Source organism: Anomaloglossus baeobatrachus, chromosome 1 (assembly GCF_048569485.1).
Source record: "Anomaloglossus baeobatrachus isolate aAnoBae1 chromosome 1, aAnoBae1.hap1, whole genome shotgun sequence".
Lineage (NCBI taxonomy): Eukaryota > Metazoa > Chordata > Amphibia > Anura > Aromobatidae > Anomaloglossus > Anomaloglossus baeobatrachus.
In genome coordinates, this window is record NC_134353.1 from 158,929,713 (window position 1) to 158,943,165 (window position 13,453).

The 13,453-nt window shown below is 40.4% G+C and overlaps 1 protein-coding gene across 16 annotated transcripts in view; it reads right to left on the reverse strand.

The window, feature by feature from the left end:
• Nucleotides 1–13,453, reverse strand: part of TENM3 (teneurin transmembrane protein 3) — a 1,857,795-nt gene that overhangs the window by 1,713,798 nt on the left and 130,544 nt on the right. The window contains exon 1 of one of the 16 annotated variants that reach the window (XM_075347161.1): nucleotides 11,450–11,470. The exons of the other annotated variants lie outside the window; for them this stretch is intronic. The gene's annotated coding sequence lies outside the window, so the exon portion shown is untranslated. Of the gene's footprint in view, nucleotides 1–11,449; nucleotides 11,471–13,453 lie in introns of those variants that run through there. 16 annotated transcript variants of the gene reach the window in all.

Here is a 13,453-nt window from a genome sequence, read left to right on the forward strand (position 1 = left end):
AGCATGGCGGATGGAGCACGTTTGGGAGTGCGCAGCATGGCGGATGGAGCACGTTTGGGAGTACGCACCATGGCGGATGGAGCACGTTTGTGAGTGCGCAGCATGGTGGATGGAGCACGTTTGTGAGTGCGCAGCATGGCGGATGGACCACGTTTGGGAGTGCGCAGCATGGCGGATGGAGCACGTTTGTGAGTGCGCAGCATGGCGGATGGAGCACGTTTGGGAGTGCGCAGCATGGCGGATGGAGCACGTTTGGGAGTGCGCAGCATGGCGGATGGAGCACGTTTGAGAGTGCGCAGCATGGGTGATGCCACACGATGGGGAGTGCAGAGTATGGCGGATGGAGCACGTTTAAGAGTGCGCAGCATGGCGAATGGACCACGTTTGGGAGTGCGCAGCATGGCGGATGGAGCACGTTTGGGAGTGCGCAGCATGGCGGATGGAGCACGTTTGGGAGTGCGCAGCATGGCAAATGGAGCACGTTTGGGAGTGCGCAGCATGGCGGATGGAGCACGTTTGGGAGTGCGCAGCATGGGAGATGGAGCACGATGGGGAGTGCGCTGCATGGGGGATGGAGCACGATGGGGAGTGCGGAGTATGGCGGATGGAGCACGTTTGGGAGTGCGCAGCATGGCGGATGGAGCACGTTTGGGAGTGCGCAGCATGGCAAATGGAGCACGTTTGGGAGTGCGCAGCATGGCGGATGGAGCACGTTTGGGAGTGCGCAGCATGGGAGATGGATCACGATGGGGAGTGCGCTGCATGGGGGATGGAGCACGTTTGGGAGTGCGCAGCATGGCGGATGGAGCACGTTTGGGAGTGCGCAGCATGGCGGATGGAGCACGTTTGGGAGTACGCACCATGGCGGATGGAGCACGTTTGTGAGTGCGCAGCATGGTGGATGGAGCACGTTTGTGAGTGCGCAGCATGGCGGATGGACCACGTTTGGGAGTGCGCAGCATGGCGGATGGAGCACGTTTGGGAGTGCGCAGCATGGCAAATGGAGCACGTTTGGGAGTGCGCAGCATGGCGGATGGAGCACGTTTGGGAGTGCGCAGCATGGGAGATGGAGCACGATGGGGAGTGCGCTGCATGGGGGATGGAGTACGTTTGGGAGTGCGCAGCATGGCGGATGGAGCACGTTTGGGAGTGCGCAGCATGGCGGATGGAGCACGTTTGGGAGTACGCACCATGGCGGATGGAGCACGTTTGTGAGTGCGCAGCATGGTGGATGGAGCACGTTTGTGAGTGCGCAGCATGGCGGATGGACCACGTTTGGGAGTGCGCAGCATGGCGGATGGAGCACGTTTGTGAGTGCGCAGCATGGCGGATGGAGCACGTTTGGGAGTGCGCAGCATGGCGGATGGAGCACGTTTGGGAGTGCGCAGCATGGCGGATGGAGCACGTTTGAGAGTGCGCAGCATGGGTGATGCCACACGATGGGGAGTGCAGAGTATGGCGGATGGAGCACGTTTGGGAGTGCGCAGCATGGCGAATGGACCACGTTTGGGAGTGCGCAGCATGGCGGATGGAGCACGTTTGGGAGTGCGCAGCATGGCGGATGGAGCACGTTTGGGAGTGCGCAGCATGGCAAATGGAGCACGTTTGGGAGTGCGCAGCATGGCGGATGGAGCACGTTTGGGAGTGCGCAGCATGGGAGATGGAGCACGATGGGGAGTGCGCTGCATGGGGGATGGAGCACGATGGGGAGTGCGGAGTATGGCGGATGGAGCACGTTTGGGAGTGCGCAGCATGGCGGATGGAGCACGTTTGGGAGTGCGCAGCATGGCAAATGGAGCACGTTTGGGAGTGCGCAGCATGGCGGATGGAGCACGTTTGGGAGTGCGCAGCATGGGAGATGGAGCACGATGGGGAGTGCGCTGCATGGGGGATGGAGCACGTTTGGGAGTGCGCAGCATGGCGGATGGAGCACATTTGGGAGTGCGCAGCATGGCGGATGGAGCACGTTTGGGAGTGCGCAGCATGGCGGATGGAGCACGTTTGGGAGTGCGCAGCATGGCGGATGGAGCACGTTTGGGAGTACGCACCATGGCGGATGGAGCACGTTTGTGAGTGCGCAGCATGGTGGATGGAGCACGTTTGTGAGTGCGCAGCATGGCGGATGGACCACGTTTGGGAGTGCGCAGCATGGCGGATGGAGCACGTTTGTGAGTGCGCAGCATGGCGGATGGAGCACGTTTGGTAGTGCGCAGCATGGCGGATGGAGCACGTTTGGGAGTGCGCAGCATGGCGGATGGAGCACGTTTGAGAGTGCGCAGCATGGGTGATGCCACACGATGGGGAGTGCAGAGTATGGCGGATGGAGCACGTTTGGGAGTGCGCAGCATGGCGAATGGACCACGTTTGGGAGTGCGCAGCATGGCGGATGGAGCACGTTTGGGAGTGCGCAGCATGGCGGATGGAGCACGTTTGGGAGTGCACAGCATGGCAAATGGAGCACGTTTGGGAGTGCGCAGCATGGCGGATGGAGCACGTTTGGGAGTGCGCAGCATGGGAGATGGAGCACGATGGGGAGTGCGCTGCATGGGGGATGGAGCACGATGGGGAGTGCGGAGTATGGCGGATAAAGCACGTTTGGGAGTGCGCAGCATGGCGGATGGAGCACGTTTGGGAGTGTGCAGCATGGCGGATGGAGCACGTTTGGGAGTGCGCAGCATGGCGGATGGAGCACATTTGGGAGTGTGCAGCATGGGGGATGCCGCACGATGGGGAGTGCAGAGTATGGTGGATGGAGCACGTTTGGGAGTGCGCAGCATGGCGAATGGAGCACGTTTGGGAGTGCGCAGCATGGCAGATGGAGCACGTTTGGGAGTGCGCAGCATGGCGGATGGAGCACGTTTGGGAGTGCGCAGCATGGCGGATGGAGCACGTTTGGGAGTGCGCAGCATGGCGGATGGAGCACGTTTGGGAGTGCGCAGCATGGGAGATGGAGCACGATGGGGGGTGCGCAGCATAGGGGATGGAGCACGATGGGAAGTGCGCTGCATGGGGGATGGAGCACGATGGGGAGTGCGGAGTATGGCGGATGGAGCACGTTTGGGAGTGCGCAGCATGGCGGATGGAGCACGTTTGGGAGTGCGCAGCATGGCGGATGGAGCACGTTTGGGAGTGCGCAGCATGGCGGATGGAGCACGTTTGGGAGTGCGCAGCATGGGAGATGGAGCACGATGGGGGGTGCGCAGCATAGGGGATGGAGCACGATGGGGAGTGCGCTGCATGGGGGATGGAGCACGATGGGGAGTGCACACCTCCCCCCAACGCACACACACACACACGCGCGCGCACTGCACAACACACCACACACACACACACTGGGAACCACAAACAACTGCCCTACACAGACACCCACACACACAGACAACGCTGCACACACACAACACCCAACACACAAACACCGCGGCACACACAAATATACGCACATACCGCACAACACACACATTGCACAAAGCATACCTCCCCCCAAAACACACCACACACACACAAACCGCGCAACACACACACACAATGCTACAGACACACAGTGCTCCACAAACAACGCAACACACGCAACACACATACAACACCGCTCTCACCTCCCGTCACACCCAGACAACACCCAGAACATGTACAGCCCCTACACAAACACTTGGTAACTACACACAACAACATCTATATATATATATATATATATATATATATATATATATAACAAAAATCATACATGAACTACACAATACGTAAATTCTAGAATACCCGATGCGTAGAATCGGGCCACTTTCTAGTATATATATATATATATATATATATATATATTTATATATATATATATATAAAACAAAACATACATAAATATTAAATTATTGGAAAACATATTTAAATCTGTATGAAAGCATATATCATAATAATTCCCATAACGTAATACAATATTGCAAAATATAGTATTATTATTAATATTATTATTATTATTATTATTATTCGAATTTAATAATATTGTTATTATGCAGATTCCACCCGTAATAGTATTAAACAGTAAGGCTTATAAGACAGTGAAAGAGATTAAAAAAAATGATAATGTTGATGATAAGGATCACTTCTAGCTATCTAATACGCTTAAAATTAGTTGATGGGAGTTCAGAGGAAAAATCACTCTGCCATCCCTTTCAGGCCTGTCATTTGTCACACTGTACGTAACAGAGTTAATGTATTTCCATCATAAAGTAGATATTTATGCAAAGCACAGAAATGATATTACAGTCTCCGCGCACAGTGGCATAGGCAGAAAACAAGGATTAGAACACAGATGCACTTACTGATCAGCCCTTGCAAACTGCTAATAGCTATGCTCCAGTGCTATAAGTGTCTACACAATGAGACAGTTTTAGAAACGAGTCTTACGCCAAATCTGGCAGCAGCAAAGTATCTATTTTCCACTGTCACCATGAACATTTTTTCATCTACTGGGTCAGAAAAAATACACATTTTGTTGAAGTACAGAATGATGTTTGGTGTAATTTTATTATACATCTGTCTATTTTACGTTTCCATATTCTTCCATTGCGACAGTCTAATCAAGAACATTCTTCACTCAAATGGTGCACAAATGGCTAAATTATACTTCACTGGAAAGTTTATATTCAGTTTTTATCTGCTGGTTATAGAGTAGACTATAATTTTTTCTTTCCATTACAGCATAATTCAGTCTACACTGTATATTTTAGGCGGAAATCTCCATTACAATAAATGAGTCACCTGCTCAGATGTAACCCTGTGACTTGTACATATGTCTGTCCATAAGATCTAGATGTCAGTGACTAGAGTACAAAGGACAAGCGGTGTTCAGCATTGACAGGACAGCTGTGCTGGGGAAGAATATGACAGCAGACTCTGACAACTCTTTATCAGCTTATGTCCAGCTAATAATGCAGTTGCTTGGTACAGGAACATGAGAACCATTTGTGCAAATGTTAGAAGCACAATCTTTGAATTCCATCCTTCTGCCAAAAAACAAGCCTACTTTGGATGCATCCGAATTCACTGAACACTGACAAACTGATCAACGCCAGTTCCTGTGCCAACTCTGGACAAAATACAAGACCGCAGCTGTTCCTTCACGCCAGTAGAGTTTCAAGTTCTTGCCGCTACATCATTTCTTGAGTAGTTTGACTTTTGTATTAAACCACCTGGATCAACAGAACTTGCATTGACATGTTTAGTGACAATTGCTACTATCTTGGTCTACAATTACGAGCCCTACACCCCATTAGATAGGTCCCTGATCTTGAAGACTGTTGTTTTCATGATCCTTATATTGAAAAGTCTTCCTAATTTGTGAATTATCAAAGCTTTTCAATCTAAAAGTATGGTTTAATGTTAAGCTTTATCCGATGGACAATGGTTGCATTGTGGATCTGTTTTGTATAGATCCAAATATGATGCCCATAGACTGCCATGGGCTTATATACCTATACGTTTCACCATGTTCTTCCTATTTAAATATGTATTATGGTTTTTTTTTCATGAAAAAGAAAATGATAGCTTATTGTAACTAAAAACCCATGATGTGGACAGTGAGCCATACATCCTCCTATGTAGACAATACTAAGGATCAGGATGCACTCACTGCGAGTGGAAGAAAGGCGATTCTAGCAGCTAAGTAGGAAAGGGTTCTTTACTGTTAGAGCAGTCAGACTGTGGAATGCCCTAACGCAAGAGGTAGTAATGGCAGACACTATAACAGCTTTTAAAAAAGGGCTGGATGATTTCCTCACTACACACAACATTGTTTGTTATAAGTAACTTATGGGCAAAATGTATAATTGGTGGAGGAAGTTTGAACAAGATGAACCTAGATCTTTTTTCAACCTATGTAACTATGTAACTATGTAAGGTAGAAGAAAGACAAATTAATTAGAGCAAATGACAGGAAGAAACAAGAAAATTATTTGTTGTATCCCAATATATCTATTTATTTTCTACCCACTAATATAGGCCTTGACGAAAAACATAGAGGTTAAGTGGCTGCATTCAGTACCATTGTGTGAATGCTTACCTATTAGGTGGACAGAATAATGAAAAGCAGATACAAAGAGAAGAAAGGTGGCTCCTGCTTCAGAGAAGCACAGCATGGAGCACACAAGTCTATTTGTTTATGGCTAAGAGTATATCAGGAGGGTGCTGAAGCAGCAGCTTTGAAGAAATCAGTCTTCAATGTATGTAGGACACATCAAAGGAAGGTTCGAGCACGTTATGAATAAAAGTATTAACATTGGCTATTATTGGAATACAAGCTTTTATAATTGGACAGATATGTCCTGAGAAAACAAAATAATAGATCATCTCTTATTTCTACATCTCTGTAAAGATGGACTCCTTAATTTATCCAAAAGAACCATCTGAGTATAATAAAGGGCTATGGAATATGTTGGCGGTATTAAAGCGAAATATATAGTAAATATATAAATACCTGATCTGAACTGTTCATCTATGGCTGATGACCAAAACCAATATTTTCGTAAGAATGATGACCCTGTTTAGATCTATGGAATCTTGAAGCACATCTTGATGTTCTCCTGTGATTCAAGGCTATCCAGTGTTGATTCTCAGCTCGACTTGGTCTGATGATTTCAACCTTTTGCTTTTTCTATGCTAATGACTGGCAGCTTATATCCACCTTGTATGCTGTTGGTCTTTTGCTCCAGTGATCCTGAGCACAATCCTTGTGCACTCAAGCAAATGACCTGCATCTTTCGGGAATAACATAAGACATTGGTCCTTTGTGCCCAGTCCAGATTAAAAAACTTCTAATTGACCATATGACATCCTAAGTTCAGCTGTAAGCTTTCATAGTGTTTGTGAATGCAAAGTTCATTGGAGTACCAGTTGTAATGCTCAGGGGGAAAGATCAATATGCCTGATAATAGTTCTGCTCAGGACATGGGTGGGGATTATTAAAATAATATGAGTCACTTAGTTAGGTAACATTTTTCCCACGATTCCAACATTGACCTTTTAACTAGAGATGGGCGAATAATAACTATTCATGGTCAGATAATGCTCACCAAATACCAAGTACTATTCCAGTACTTGGTATGGGAAGAGAAAAGCTCGGGTTCCTCTTGACTTGCATTAGGTTCATTATTCATCACAAATACTGAAATATCGCTTTGAGAATCGTTACGAATAATCCAAACACAAATAGTTACTATGCGCCCATCACTAGTATTCATTTAACAATATGGCTTTTTCTTCCTCATTAACCAAGAGACAAAACAGGCTATCCATAACCCTATCATACCTATTGGCAAGTAATCAAGATTTGTTGGGCAATGCCCTATATATCCCATAATGTAAAAGCACAGTACTCGTGACATCTGAGGAGCCAAAATGCTATTTTTGCCATAATAAACCGCCAAATTTCAAGATTATAACACACTAAGTCAATGAGAAGGCATTTGGGTAATATGTACCTGTTTGTTGGCATTTTTACGTGGTCATAACTTCCTGTTAAAGCAAATATAACAACAATTCTAGACTTTTTACACTTAGAGGACAGTTTGGGTTTAAGTAGAGATGAAGGATTCACTCCATATAAATATCCCAAAAAATATCTCTATGTTTATACGTATCTATTAAGCAGATATTCAAACAAAAGGGAAGATGGAAAAGACTAGAAAATATATTGTATTTTTTCCGAGCTGGTATTTGCCACTTAACCCATCACAGCAAAGATTCAGGGAAAATTACACTTTATAGTCATTTTAAATGATATTGAGCTGCACATGTATTGACTGTTTCGCTTTCACAGACAAACCAACAGGTCTTGGAAAACACATCAATGCTTTTCAGCAACAGAAAAAACTAGAATGATGCACAGAAGGCAAAACGAGGACAAAATAAGGAATTATTGATGTGTGCCTTACTTGGCATGTGTTAAAAGGACAGCCGTGTAACCACACTAATAAGTCATGGATGTCAAGAGCAACCATTGAAATGGTCAATTATGACATCAATCCAATCTATATAATCTAATCCTATACTGACACTTTATACTTGGTCATAGTGACCAAGCAGAAAATGATAGAATATATATAAATTACTAATTAATCTGTTTTACCATTATAAAATGAATGTGGCTTGATTTTATAATATTTATGCTATAAAATTGTCCGCCGCCATCAATGAATGGCAATATTCCTTTGACTCAATACTTAAGATCAGTGTGTTTTCCAGTCTACCCATCAACTACATAATGATATTACATCTGCTATGTAAATTGTTTGCATTATCTTTAATGAATTTGTTGATGAAGGGGTATAGAGGATAATCATGTTTCAGTATGAGATCAGGTGTATAATAGTCTGACTTAACCTACTTCTGTCTGCAGTAGCACTAATGTGCGGCACAAGAGACTGCCCAGTGAGGGGTGCAGTATCTCTATTGTGAATACCTATACACAGGGAACAGCAGAAAGTATAGCCAGTTGACTCAAACTGTTCAATAAATGCCTGTTCTTTTGAAATCTAGAACAGACTCTTACATCCAGCTGTGCAGAATACACGTTTGAAGTGGAGATAATTAAACACTCCTCTTTTTTAGTGTAGGTTGGGAAAAGGAAGCTTCACTGGGTTTTTAAGAGGGAATTCAGATTTATCTAATCCTACTGCTGCATGACCTGGCTTTATTGAAACATTTCAAATGAAGAGAGTAGCATGCAATTTTAGGACTGAATATCTCCGTCTCCTGGGAAATATGGAATAAATTGTCTCAATGAAAACTCCTGAAACAACTCAAACTTCCCTTTTATCATACAGATGGTGGCAGCCGAGCAGGACTTGTCATTAGACTAATTCTTAATAGGTTTACCCACAGTTCTATAACAAAAAAATCATCACAAAAAGACAAAGCTTCGCCAACTAACAATCACAGGCCTACTATAGAAGTCTGCATTAAAAAATGTACATTATCCAAATAAAACAATAAAGCAAATTGTTCGAAATCATCAACGTCCTCTATTGTCTAGTCTAGTGGATCGAAATACACATCTAACCGGAATAACATAAAACTACAGGATTAGCCATGAACAGGGTTATTTATAATGAAAAACCTGCATCCTAAGAGTGACGTGCAATTGCCAATTCTTTAACTTTTTCACCCTCCTTAAAAACAGGGCCAGTAAGATTCACAAAAGACTGGACAGATTTATGAGATTCGCATCTATTCAGGGCTTCTCGCCTCCAAGAATAATGTCTTGTTCACACTGTGCTGTGCAAGGTTCCCTTTAAAGACAGTCAATGTGTGTCTATTTCCTTTCCCTCTCTAAGAGGGGCCAATCCTGCTGCTGCACAGTTCTGCTTCACTAGTTGCTGAATATGCAGTTACACAGCTTTTATTTAATAGGCATATATTTAGGATAGAACAAGGACCTCTAATCCATTATGTATACTTTGCATATGCACCTACACATACAGAAAAGATTGCCTTCTCATATATACATATGATATGCATCATACGTATATATTTATATATATATATATATATATATATATATATATATATATATCTATATATAGATATATATATATATATATACACACTGTAATATATATATATATATATATATATATATATGTATATACACATATACTCTCTCATCCGTATATCCGTATATGTATATATATATATATATATATTTTTAGTATTATTTATACATATATATATATATATATATATATATAGATAGATAGATAGAGATAGATAGATATATATATTTTAGTATTATTTATACATATATATATATATATATATACATATACTCACTCAACCATATATCCGTATATGTGTATATATTTTTAGTATTATTTATACATATATATATATATATATATATATATATATATATATATATATATAGATAGATAGATAGATAGATAGATAGATAGAGATATATATTTTTTTTATTATTATTTATACATATATATATATATACACATGGCCCCATTTAATCATTTAATCCATGGCGCTTCACTTGTGAAAAGGGGTGCACATAATAAAAACTAGTACAATAGTCATGAGCAATACAGGGCACAGATTGGAACATGAGATGAGAGGACCCTGCCTGCGAGGGCTCACAGTCTACAGGGGATGGGTGAGGATACAGAAGGTGATATATATATAATCACCTTCTGTATCCTCACCCATCCCCTGTAGACTGTGAGCCCTCGCAGGCAGGGTCCTCTCATCTCATGTTCCAATCTGTGCCCTGTATTGCTCATGACTATTGTACTAGTTTTTATTATGTGCACCCCTTTTCACAAGTGAAGCGCCATGGATTAAATGATTAAATGGGGCCATGTGTATATATATATATATATGTATAAATAATAATAAAAAAAAAAATATATCTCTATCTATCTATCTATCTATCTATCTATCTATCTATCTATCTATCTATCTATCTATATATATATATATGTATAAATAATACTAAAAATATATACACATATACGGATATATGGTTGAGTGAGTATATGTATATATATATATATATATATATATATATTTATATATGTATATATCTATATATATATATATCTATCTATATATATATATATATATATATATATATATATATATGTATAAATAATACTAAAATATATATATCTATCTATCTCTATCTATCTATATATATATATATATATATATATATGTATAAATAATACTAAAAATATATATATATATATATACATATACGGATATACGGATGAGAGAGTATATGTGTATATACATATATATATATATATATATATATATATATTAAACATGCACACACTTACAGGTGAAGAGGTGATCTTTTTTGAGGTCTACATTCCTGTGCCATGTACACACACACAAACACATTATATATATATATATATATATATATATATATATATATATATATATATATATATATATATATATATATATGTGTATATATATATTACTCAAAAAATAAAGGGAACACTAAATTACCATTTAGTTGTTTAAGTGTTCCCCTTATTTTCTTGAGCAGTATATATATATATATTCTTATACTATATATAGTATATATAGCACTTAGCATATACGTAGGCAGTCTATTGGCAGTTGTGTAGGTGGATATGTAAAGTACTATACATACATGTATATTATTATTATAAGACAGTCAATGTATTCAAATATCATACAATATAGCTGTCTTCAATCTATTTATAAGTCCTGTACTTCCAGCCAATCTGTTGCAGATTTCTTCCCTTAGCACTTAGTCGGACGTTCCCAAGCCATTTTCAGAATTTTGTTAATAGAGTAACACTATGCAAACATATCATTGATTGTGCAAAGCAAGCATGTGATAAGATAAATGATAAAACCAGCAGCGAAATAAGTTATATAATCAATAAAATGACACAAGAAAAGTTAGAAATAGGCATACCACAGAAAAGTCGTGGAGCACCTGTCAGCCTTGTCTTCTGCTATCGCTGTGTTGTCGTTATAAAGGAAGCAGATGAGAAGGATGGTTCGGGCACACTACAGAGATACTCAGGGGGTACTGAAACAAGACGTTCAGGAGGGGAAAAACACATAGGTGATGTGCTGCCAAGCATATGAGAAAGGAAAACACCACTTAACTCTTTCATAGTTGGGAAGGTAGCTTGGGTAAAAAGAGGGCAGCAACACAGAGCAGAAAAATTTGAGAGCTAAACTGCACATATTTCTTTCTTTTTTTTTTTTCACCTCAGTGCTTTCAGAAATTAATCCAGTTAGTCTGCTCTACAGCCATCGATGTTTTTCAAAAAAATAAAATTTAAATTTATAATATTTATATTGAATTATTAAAGAATACATAAAAAGTGACCTAAAAGTATTCTAAAAAAAAACATAAAAGTATATGTTGATCAAAATGAATTAAAGAACTAAAATTAGAAAAATAACTATTTCCGAAAAAGTCATGCATAGTAAGTCACAGATTTAAAATGACTTTATCCATGTGATGAAATCTATAGGTTATTCTGAATGATATATAAACTTAACTTTGAATTGAGCTTTATGCTTTGGAAAAGGGTGAGAATAAAAACTTCGAAGTGGGAGAAAAAAATACATTTAATGTGGTGCTTGCTAAATGACAAATGTGATAATGTGGCACATTGAATAGAATACGGATAGAAATGTTAGCAATGCCACTTGGCTATATGAGTGGGTCTGGGAGTGTATAATATATTAACACTAATCTACAAAATTACTCTACGACACCTACTTATGGGTCTCCATAATTCCAGATTAGCAGTATGAAATTCAATATTTGGGAATTATACATTTCTTTATGAACACAATGGAACTGAATGTAATCAATATATAGTATTCAACATTTCTGTGGTAGAATCCCAAGCCATCAAAGATAAACAATGCTATAAAGAAATGGATAGATAATTGGATTGATGAATAGATAGATAGATAGATAGAATTGGATGGATAGATAGATAGATAGATAGATGGATAGATAGATAATTGGATGGATGGATAGATAGATAGATAGATAGATAGAGGGATAGATAGATAGATAGATAGATAGATGGATAATTGGATGGATGGATGGATAGATAGATAGATAGATAGATAGATAGATAGATAGATAGATAGATAGAAGAAAATAGATAGCTAGAAAGATAAATGTAGTAAGATATCCAATGGTCGAGGTAACACATTGGCTTATACTCATCGGTTCATATTCTGTAAAAGGCTTTAAAGAGATTAAATCCAACACTTTAGAATGTATTCTGTATAATAGTGCTTAGAAGACCCTATGTATTGTAATAATTAATACACATACAAAATTAATACAAATCTGACTATATTATATCCACAGCACAAACGTAGAAGACTGTCAGTTTTTCCAAAGCTTATCATGGACTTACAAAGAGAACCATATAGACACCAATAATGATGATGTATTAATGTGGAAGATCAAATGGCCATAATTTAATAGCACAAATGAAAGCCTGGGCAGCATGCTGGCACTAGCTGGTCGTATTTTAATTGAAATGTTGGTACTTTTTAGATTTGTGGTGTTAGATCTCATTCAGCAGTTATTAACAAAAGAAGGGTCTCTGAGCTATTCACTTACTACAACAGACGCCTTCTAGCAGGAATGAAAGGCTATGGGCTGGCTTCTCTATTAGACATTCACAAATCTACAAATCTACACAGCCATGTACACGTATACACACATAGGATAGGTTTTCTAAAGTCAGCATACATCCATCGCCTATCATAGACAGGCTGTAATGCCAAAGACTCCATTACTACAATGGTGTTTGGTAATGGTGGGGAATAATATCAATACTTTCTGGAAGAAAGACTCTAAAAAGCAAACTATTTTTCATGTTGGACAGTGACTTATTGAAATAAAAAATGAAAGAGCAAAATGGCATTTAATTGT